This window comes from Antechinus flavipes, chromosome 2, assembly GCF_016432865.1.
Source record: "Antechinus flavipes isolate AdamAnt ecotype Samford, QLD, Australia chromosome 2, AdamAnt_v2, whole genome shotgun sequence".
NCBI lineage: Eukaryota > Metazoa > Chordata > Mammalia > Dasyuromorphia > Dasyuridae > Antechinus > Antechinus flavipes.
This window is the reverse complement of record NC_067399.1, coordinates 220688325-220699379: the sequence shown is the minus strand read 5'-3', so window position 1 is coordinate 220699379 and position 11055 is coordinate 220688325. Positions and strand designations below refer to the sequence as shown.

The following is an 11055-nucleotide window of genomic DNA, read 5'->3' as shown; positions in this document are numbered from 1 at the left end:
GTGTGTGTGTCTCCTTTACAAGCTGACTTGTTTTTCATGATTTTCTCACATTGCTGTCATTTCTCTTTCCAATTTTTCCTCTAACTCTCTTACTTGATTTTCAAAAACTTTTTAAAGCTCTTCTATGGCCTGAGAACAATTAAAATTTTTTCTTGGAGGCTTTGAATGTAGATGCTTTGACTTTTTTTTTTAATCTTCTGAGTGTGTGTTTTGATCTTCCTTCTTACCATAGCAACTTTCTATGATCAGAATTTTTTTCTGTTGTTTACTCATTTTCTCAGCCTATTACTAGAATTTTTACTCTTTTCTAAAATAATTTTGCTTTCAGGATGGAGGGTATCCCAGCCGTCAGGGGTTTTGTGAAGCTGTTTTAAGAAATACTCGTAGGGACCTATAAGTTTTCAGTTCTTCTAAAGTACCATGATCTAAGGAGAGGTGTTTATTACTCTCATGGCCTGTGCTCTGTTCTGTGACTGACCAGAAGCACTTTTTTCTGCCTTGGAACTGTGCAGAGAGTTCCTGATCCACTGAATTCACAAGCTCTGATGTGCTAGTGCTCCTCTTCACCCTGGGATTGTCATCTAGAACTGCAATTTGGATTGGAATACGGGCAAAGCAAGAGAACATTTCTCAGTGCTAGCAAAGAGACCCCTATAATCTCTTCTGACCTGTTGTTTGGTCCCCTTACTGTTTATGGGCTATTGTCACTGCTATTTCAGAGGCTCTAGTTTACTGCTCCTATGTTTACTGGGGTTGGGGCTCTACCTATGCTAGACTATGCTCCACTCTTACCCAGATTCAGTAGACATTTCTTGCTGACCTTTTAAGTTGTCTTTGATATCTGTGAGCTAAAAGGTCTGGAAATTGCCACTGCTGCCTCTGCTTCAGTAACTCAAAGCCTGCTTCTGATTTGATGGGGCCCATTTCATGCTGGAGCAGCCTGTACTGGACTGTACTCTATTCTCAACTTGGTGCAATTCACCTTTCCTACTGACCTTCTAGGTTGTTTGGGGCTAGAAAATTGTTTCATTCTGTTATTTTTGGTGAGTTCTGATGCTCTAGAATTTGTTTAGAGACATTATTTAAAGGCATTTGGAAGGATTTGGGGAAGGACTCATCTGAGTCCTTGCTTTTGCTCCACCATCTTGGTTCTGCCTCTTCTAATTTTTTCTTCTTTGAAAAATAAATCATTTATCTATCTTGTACTACTCAGAAATTGTTTCTGAGAATATAATTCATTCTAAGCTAAAAAAAGTTTAATGTGCTATTTGTATTTTAGTAGAAGATTCTTTAAGATCAGAAATGGAATTAATCTTTTCAGATGGCAGTAGAGAATGAGTACTGATAATTTAGGGACATAACTTCTCAATCATACAGCAATTATTTCTATTAATAATTAAATTCAATTCTATAAATATTTATTAAGCATTTACTTTGTTAGGAGCTGTGAATATAGGGACAAGAAGAAAACAAATTCTGCTCTCAAAATGCTTACATTCTACTGAGATGATAGAAGATGTTCGAAAATAAGAAAATACATGATAATTAAAAGAGGAAGAAAACATCAACAATTTTGAATGGTGAGGTAAGGGAGAATCAGAAGTTTCCAGGAGAAGAGGGCATTAATCTGAGCCTTGAATAAAGACAAAAATTACAAAAGACAGAGCGGAGGAGAAAATTCATTCCAGGAATGAGGGATTCCACAAAATTCAACAAGTATTTATTGACTGAAATGTGTAAGTCACTGTGCTATGTCTTGGAACTATAAACAGAGAAACAAAATAGTACTGTCTTCAAGGAATTCATATTCTACTTGGATTTTGCACAGTTCCTTGCACATACTCAGTTTTGAATAAATGACTTATTGGATGGGATTGGATTGGGTTGAGCTGGATTGGAGAGTACAACATGTATACAGGTAAAATGCTATAATGTAATTTCAATAGGGGGAGTTCTGATAATTCAAGTAACCAGGAATGCTTAGAATAGCAATTAGCTTCTGGGCTGTAATTTGAAGAAAGCCAGGGATTTTCTGAGTGGAAAGAAGGAGTGAATACATATTAGAGGCATGTAGAAGATAACAGTGAGTTCTAGGAAAAGCTATTTGTCCAGTTTGGCTGGAATACAGACTGAATAAAAGGAAATAATGTGGAATGAAAAGGTTCAGTCCCTATTCTTATCCTTAAAAATGGGAATTATTAGTTGTAACCAGATTGTGGAGGACCATAAAGATGAAAATGAGTAGTTTTATTTTATTCTAGGGACAATAGGGAATTACTGAAGATTTTTGTTGTTGTTTGTTTGTTTTTCACCAAGGAAATTACATAGTGAGTCCTAAGAGTTTTTATGATATACCTAAGGATATTGGCACCTACTCTGCAAACCTATATTCTTTGTAATTATTTGGGGACACTAAAGATTTAAATGAGTTGTTAGAGGTGGTACAGCTAGTTTATGTCAGAGGAGAGACTTCCTCTCAAGTTTTCTTAACTCTAAGGTGAGTATTGCACCATATATTCTAAAGTATTTTCTTATCCCATAGCTAATATTTTAGCATATGTGTGGAATTCAGATTAGTTTCCACCCTGTACTGGAAAAAGACAAAAGGACAAATTTCCCTTGATGGTCCTACTGGGAACTATGATCATCTGTCTGTAGAGTATAGTGAACAATCCACAAGAAGGAGGCTCAGGATGAGCTGCTTCCAAGCTTGCCTCTACCATTTAATAGTTGTAAGACCCTGAAAAAGTCTACTTAACATCTCTGTGTTTAATATGCAGTTTGAAGAACCTGGAAAATCACTTGTGAGACTATACAATAATAATGCAGGTAAATCTGGAGTGAAGCAAGGTTGCCCACTATCACCATTATTATTCAATATTGTATCAGAAACCCCAGCCTCGGCAATAAGAGTCGAGAAAGAGATTAAAGGAATTAGAATAGGCAATGAGGAAACCAAACTATCACTCTTTGCAGACGATATGATGGTATACTTAGAGAACCCCAGAGATTCTACTAAAAAGCTATTAGAAATAATTCACAATTTTAGCAAAGTTGCAGGATACAAAATAAACCCCTATAAATCCTCAGCATTTTTAAACATCACCAACAAAATCCAACAGCAAGAGATACAAAGAGAAATTCCATTCAAAATAACTGTCGACAGCATAAAATATTTGGGAATCTATCTACCAAAGGAAAGTCAGGAATTATATGAGCAAAATTACAAAAAATTTTCCACACAAATAAAGTCAGATTTAAATAATTGGAAAAATATTAAGTGCTCTTGGATAGGCCAAGCAAATATAATAAAGATGACAATACTCCCTAAACTAATGTATTTATTTAGTGCTATACCAATCAGACTCCCAAGAAAATATTTTAATGATCTAGAAAAAATAACAACAAAATTCATATGGAAGAACAAAAGATAGAGAATCTCAAGGGAATTAATGAAAAAAAATCAAATGAAGGTGGCATAGCTGTACCTGATCTAAAACTATATTATAAAGCAGCAGTCACCAAAACCTTTGGTATTGGCTAAAAAATAGATTAGTTGATCAGTGAAATAGGTTAGGTTCAGAAGACAAAATAATCAACTATAGCAATCTAGTGTTTGACAAACCCAAAGATTCTAATTTTGGGGATAAGAATTCATTATTTGACAAAAACTGCTGGGATAACTGGAAATTAGTATGGCAGAAATTAGGCATGGACCCACACTTAACACCATATACCAAGATAAGATCAAAATGGGTCCATGATTTAGGCATAAAGAACGAGATTATAAATAAATTAGAGGAACATAGGATAGTTTATCTCTCAGACTTGTGGAGGAGAAAGAAATTTGTGACCAAAGATGAACTAGAGACCATTACTGATCACAAAATAGAAAATTTTGATTACATCAAATTAAAAAGCCTTTGTACAAACAAAACTAATGCAAACAAGATTAGAAGGGAAGCAACAAACTGGGAAAACATCTTCACGGTTAAAGGTTCTGATAAAGGCCTCATTTCTAAAATTATATATTTTATATATAATAACTGACTCAAATTTATAAGAAATCAAGCCATTCTCCAATTGATAAATGGTCAAAGGATATGAACAGACAATTTTCAGAGGATGAAATTGAAACTATTACCACTCATATGAAAGAGTGTTCCAAATCATTATTGATCAGAGAAATGCAAATTAAGACAACTCTGAGATACCACTACACACCTGTCAGATTGGCTAAGATGACAGGAAAAAATAATGATGAATGTTGGAGGGGATGCGGGAAAACTGGGACACTGATGCATTGTTGGTGGAGTTGTGAACGAATCCAACCATTCTGGAGAGCAATCTGGAATTATGCCCAAAAAATTATCAAATTGTGCATACCCTTTGATCCAGCAGTGTTTCTATTGGGCTTATATCCCAAAGAAATACTAAAGAAGGGAAAGGGACCTGTATGTGCCAAAATGTTTGTAGCAGCCCTATTTGTAGTGGCTAGAAACTGGAAAATGAATGGATGCCCATCAATTGGAGAATGGCTGGGTAAATTATGGTATATGAATGTTATGGAATATTATTGTTCTGTAAGAAATGACCAGCAGGATGAATACAGAGAGGACTGGCGAGACTTACATGAACTGATGCTAAGTGAAATGAGCAGAACCAGGAGATCATTATACACTTCGACAACGATATTGTATGAGTACATATTTTGATGGAAGTGGATTTCTTTGACAAAGAGACCTAACTAAGTTTCAATTGATAAATGACGGACATAAGCAGCTACACCCAAAGAACGAACACTGGGAAACAAATGTGAACTATCTGCATTTTAGTTTTTCTTCCCGGGTTATTTATACCTTCTGAATCCAATTCTCCCTATGCAACAAGAGAACTGTTTGCTTCTGCAAACATATATTGCATCTAGGATATACTGCAACATATCCAACATATAAAGGACTGCTTGCCATCTAGGGGAGGGGGTGGAGGGAGGGAGGGGGAAAAAAATCGGAAAAGAAACGAGTGCAAGGAATAATGTTGTCATTATAAAGTAATCATTAAATAAAAAAAAAAAAACAAATTAAAAGGCCTTTGTACAAACAAAACTAATGCAAACAAGATTAGAAGGGAAACAACAAACTGGGAAAACATCTTCACAGTTAAAGGTTCTGATAAAGGCCTCATTTCCAAAATATATAGAGAATTAACTCTAATTTATAAGAAATCAAGCCATTATCCAATTGATAAATGTTCAAAGGATATAAACAGACAATTTTCAGATGATGAAATTGAAACTATTTCCACTCATATGAAAGAGTGTTCCAAATCACTATTGATCAGAGAAATGCAAATTAAGACAACTCTGAGATACCACTACACAACTTTCAGATTGGCTAAGATGACAGGAAAAAATAATGATGAAGGTTGGAGGGAATGTGGGAAAACTGGGACACTGATGCATTATTGGTGGAGTTGTGAATACATCCACCCATTCTGGAGAGCAATCTGGAATTATGCCCAAAAAGTTATCAAACTGTGCATACCTTTTGATCCAGCAGTGCTACTACTGGGCTTATACCCCAAAGAGATACTAAAGAAGGGAAAGGGATCTGTAAGTGCCAAAATGTTTGTGGCAGCCCTGTTTGTAGTGCCTAGAAACTGGAAATTGAATGGATGCCCATCAATTGGAGAATGGCTGGGTAAATTGTGGTATATGAATGTTATGGAACATTATTGTTCTGTAAGAAATGACCAGCAGGATGAATACAGAGAGGCTTGGAGAGACTTACATGAACTGATGCTAAGTGAAATGAGCAGAACCAGGAGATCATTATATACCTCAACAACAATACTGTATAAGGATGTATTCTGATGGAAGTGAATTTCTTCGACAAAGAGACCTAACTGAGTTTCAATTGATAAATGATGGACAGAAGCAGCTACACCCAAAGAAAGAACACTGGGAAATGAATGTAAACTATTTGCATTTTTGTTTTTCTTCCTGGGTTATTTTTACCTTCTGAATCCAATTCTCCCTGTGCAACAAAAGAACTGTTCAGTTCTGCAAACATATATTGTATCTAGGATATACTGCTCTCCCATTGGGATGCCAGTTATTGGTGGACAAACAAATCAATCTACATATTTTATTGAGTACCACTCTGTGTTCAGTACTGTGCTAGGTGCTGGATAAGGTTTAACAGCCCCATGTGTTCCCAGGAGACATAATTTTAAAATCAACAATTAAATGAATAACCTGTAGATCAAAATCAGTCCAATTCAATTCAGCAAACATTTGTTAACTATTTACTAAATAAAATACATCATGCTAGACAAAGGGATTATCAAGATGAGGAAATAGTATAGTTCCTGCTCTCCAAGAATTTACAATCTAACAGATTGTGAAACAAAAGCTTCCTTCCCTTTCCTCCCTTTTTCAGTTCCAAATATTTTACATGTATATTTTAAGTTGGGAAGACCGAGTTAGTACCCTGGATACCTTAGAATCAGCCAGAGTCAGGAGAAGCAAAAGTCCTTGGTCTTTATTCTTTGTCTTTAGGGATAGAAGTGAATTGGATGGACCAACCTCCCTTCTCCTCATTTACCACCAAAGTGACTCTGGCTTGTCTTACTCCACCCTCTAAACCCTCCTACAATTCTCTGTATACACCAAAAGATCGAGCCAGCACAGAATAGTGGGAAGGGCCATTTTCCAAGCATATGCTAATAGAGTATTGTCCAATCGATAATTAGCCTTAAGTGCTCGGTTGTCTGATTCCAGTGCATCAACTCAGAGTTTCAGCCCTTGATGTTAAGTGAATTTGATTTTATTACTTCTAAGTGCACCTCAATGGTAACTGGTAGTATCTGAGACAATATGCACATGAAAATTTTGGATTGTCTGAAGAAAGGGTTTATAACTTTTTTAGGGGGTTCTCTTGTCCATCTGATGAAGCCTATAGACCCTGTCTCAAAATTTTTAAAAATAGCATTAAAACCTTAATTTTATTGACAAATACTTAGTAAAATATCCCTCAAAACACATATTTGGACCTTCAGGGACTTATTAGTCCCAGATACAGAACCCTTTATCTAAAATAATCAGGATGAAAGGGATTATGGAATATGTTAAACAGATGATTTTTTTAAAATCAATTTCATTTGGTCTTGAATTTCCCAGTATTCATTCTTTTTGTTGTGGACTTATGTTAAGGATATTTCAGTATGGCAGAGTAAAGGCTAAAAAAAATTCTTAATTCCAAGAGTGACATCTAGTGAATAAAGAGAATAATAGTATTCAAGCTTTTTCATTTCTGAATACAGAATGGTAGCTAATTCTCCATAAGGAAGGATATGAATTATCTTTCTCATAGCTACCTAGCCAGAGTCTAGATTTGTTGTGGAATAGGCATCAATTATGTATATATATAATAGCATAGCCTGCACTGGAAAAAAGCAAAAGGACAAGTTCCCTTTGACGGTCTTACTGGGACCCATGACCAGATGTTTGTAGAGTACAGTGGACAATCCACAAGGAGGAGGCTCAGGATGACCTTGGTTCCAATCCTGCCTCTACCATTTAATAGTTGTAAAATCCTGGAAAAGTCTACTTAGTATTTCCTGTGCCTTGATTTCTTAGGTTCAGTTCTAAATCCCTGATCTTATGAACCTATGTCCTATTGCTCAGGTAATCCCATTTTCCTTCCATTGGTTCAAATAATTAAGAGTTGAACATATTTTTAATTGTTTTGTGAAAAATTACCTCTCAATAGTGATTATATCTTATTATGTAACAAAAATCAAGCCTAAGTATATTGTATAGCTAACTGCAAAGAGAAGGCACAGAGAAAAATGCCCTATGATAGCTGTAAATATACCCTCACAGCTTTGGAGAAAAGGAAACAAGAGTCATGGAAGTAGGATGTTAGATGTAGGGTAAAGGACACTGTTCTCCAACTCTGAGGTATGACAGAAAAAGATAATGACAAATGTTGGAGGGGATGTGGGAAAACTGGGACAAGGATACATCGTTGGTGGAATTGTGAACAGATCCAACCATTCTGGAGAACAATTTGGAACTATGTTCAAAAAGTTATCAAACTTTTTGTTGTTTCTACTGGGCTTATACCCCAAAGAGATACTAAAGAAGGGAAAGGGACTTGTACGTGCAAGAATGTTTGTGGCAGCCCTGTTTGTAGTGGCTAGAAGCTGGAAAATGAATGGATGCCCATCAATTGGAGAATGGCTGGGTAAATTGTGGTATATGAATGTTATGGAATGTTATTGTTCTGTAAGAAATGATCAGCAGGATGAATACAAGAGGCTTGGAGAGACTTACATGAACTGATGCTAAGTGAAATGAGCAGAACCAGGAGATCATTATACACTTCAACAACAATATTATATGATGATCAATTCTGATGGACATGGCTCTCTTCAACAAGATGATCCAAACCAGTTCCAATTGTTCAATAATGAAGAAAATCAGCTATATCCAGAGAGAGAACTATGGGAAATGAGTGTGGACCACAACATAGCATTTCCACTCTTTCTGTTATTGTTTGCTTGTATTTTTGTTTTCTTTGTCAGGTTTTTTTACCTTCTTTCTAAATCCAATCTTTCTTTTTTTTTTTTTTTTTTTTTTTTCTTTTTTTTTTAAATTTTATTTAATAATAACTTTGTATTGACAGAATCCATGCCAGGATAATTTTTACACAGCATTATCCCTTGAAATCACTTATGTTTCATTTTTTCCTCTCCCTCCCTCCCCCCCCACCCCAAGATGGCAAGCAGTCCTATATATGTTAATTATGTTGCAGTATATCCTAGATACAATACACATTTGCAGAACCGAACAGTTCTCCCGCTGCACAGGGAGAATTTAAATCCAATCTTTCTTGAGCAGCAAGATAACTGTATAAATATGTATACATATATTATATATAACATATACTTAAACATGTATTGGTCAACCTGCCATTTAGAGGAGGGGATGGGGGGGAAGGAGGGAAAAATTTGGAACAGAAGGTTTTGCAAGGGTCAATGTTGAAAAATTACCTATGCATATGTTTTGTCAATAAAAAGCTGTAATAAAAACAAAACAAACAAACAAAAAAATACTGTCCTTGAAGTAAGACAAACAGGGTTTAAGTCTTCACACTGCTACTTATTATCTCTGTGACCTTAGACAAGTCATCAACTCATTTGTAAAAGGAAAGGGTCAGATAAAATTAAAGTGCCCTAATTCTAGGTACCTTCCCTTAAAGAGATAAGGAATCCTGCTCAGGATGAATATAGATGGGATGATAGTAATTATAGACAAATAGCTGCAGAAGTCTTCTTTTGTAACTGTTTTTATATTTGTTTTTGTTTTCTTAGTTAGTAAGAATGATCTTTGAACTGGAAAAGGCAGAACAAAAAGGGATTAGGAACTTTAAAAATCTATAAGAAAGCATCTATGAATAGGAAAACAATTCTTGTATTAAATAGCACTGATAAGGGTTTGATATCAGACTATATAAGTAATTAACAGAAATATTTTAGACCAAAAGCCAATAGAGAAGTAACTAAATGATATGAACAAACAATTCTCAAATAAATTTCAAATGATTAATAACACTATAAAATAATTTTCCAAATCATGAATAATAGAACTATAAATTAAAACATTTGTACTGTACAAAAGTGTACTTGGGAATACTGATCTTTCTTCTACTTATAAGATAATTGCCCTGTGGACATCCAACTGGCATGGGTCTAAAATTTAGCTTATCTCTCTGTCCTATACTTGTTCTCCTTTTTGACTTCATAATTTCTGTCCATTGTATTATCATTTACCTGGTCCTTCATGTTATCCTTCACCTTCACTTCTTATAATCAATCAGTTGCCAACTCCTGCCAATTCTACTTCCACAGCATCCTTCAAATCTTTTTTTTATTATTATTTCTATGCCATTCTTGGATAAGTTGTCCTACTGTCATTCTTGGATAGGTTTTCCTTTTGAAGTTTTGTGATAAATTATTTATAAATATCCCCAACCTCTTTTCTCTCTATCTTTCCTTATTCATTCTTCACACAGATTCCAGAAAATATCTTTCTTATCAATAGATCTGATTATGTCACTACTTTGTTCAGAAATCTCCCAATGATTCCATATTACTTCCCAGCAAAGTTCAAACTCCTTCAAGTCTCATTACAAATTGATACTATCCTTATTTTTTCCATTTATATGCTATATACCTATTCTAGGAAGCTTTCTCTTTACTCATCTTCAGATGATGGCATGGAAGAATAGCTAGAATGCTAGACTTAGTATTACTAACATCTGGGTTCAAATTCAGTTTCTAACATTTAATAGTTAAATGACCTGAAGCAATTATTTAACCTCCTTGAGTTTCAAGTTCTTTATCTATAAAGTAGAAATTTTAAAAACCTATTGAAATTACTTCAAAGGTAAGGCTCAAATGAGATAATATAGAGTATATAAAGATCAGTTAGGTGACATGGTGGATAAAGTGCCATAAAGACTCAGAAAGCTATTAATTCTAGTTATTATCATTATAATTGTTATCTAGGCAAGTAGGTGGCACAATTGATCATTCAAATCTGGTCTAAGACATTGGGTGAATCTACCTAAGTCACTTAAATTCTGTCTGCCTCAGTTTCCTCATCTATAAAAATGGACATCATAATGTATCTATGCCCAAGGTTATTGTGAGAACAAATAAGATGATACTTGTAAAGCTATTGGCACATAGTAGGGGCTTTATAAATGCTTGTTCCCTTTCCTTCCTTTTGTAAACTTTAAATGTCTTATAAATTTCAATTATCATTATTCTTTACTAATTGAATTATTTCCTCTGGAAACCTTCTATGATCCACCCCTCTCCCCCATTACTAAAAGTTTGTCTTCCCTCAGATCTCACAGTACTTTCGAACTTATGTAGAACTTACATTAGTATCTAATCCCCCCAATTATATCATCCAATAAGCTCCTTGAGAGCATGTCTAATCTGAACTTTGTGTGTCCCTAGTATATAGCACATTTCTTCATA

At 34.9% G+C, this 11055-nt stretch overlaps 1 long non-coding RNA gene across 1 annotated transcript; it reads right to left on the bottom strand.

The window, feature by feature from the left end:
• Nucleotides 1-4478: 4478 nt before the first annotated feature.
• On the bottom strand, nt 4479-6037 carry LOC127552440 (uncharacterized). The gene is made up of 2 exons (XR_007951386.1): nt 5901-6037; nt 4479-4743 (listed from the first exon to the last, which is right to left on the bottom strand). It is a non-coding gene; the product is annotated as an uncharacterized LOC127552440 (long non-coding RNA).
• Between the last annotated feature and the right edge of the window lie 5018 nt (nt 6038-11055).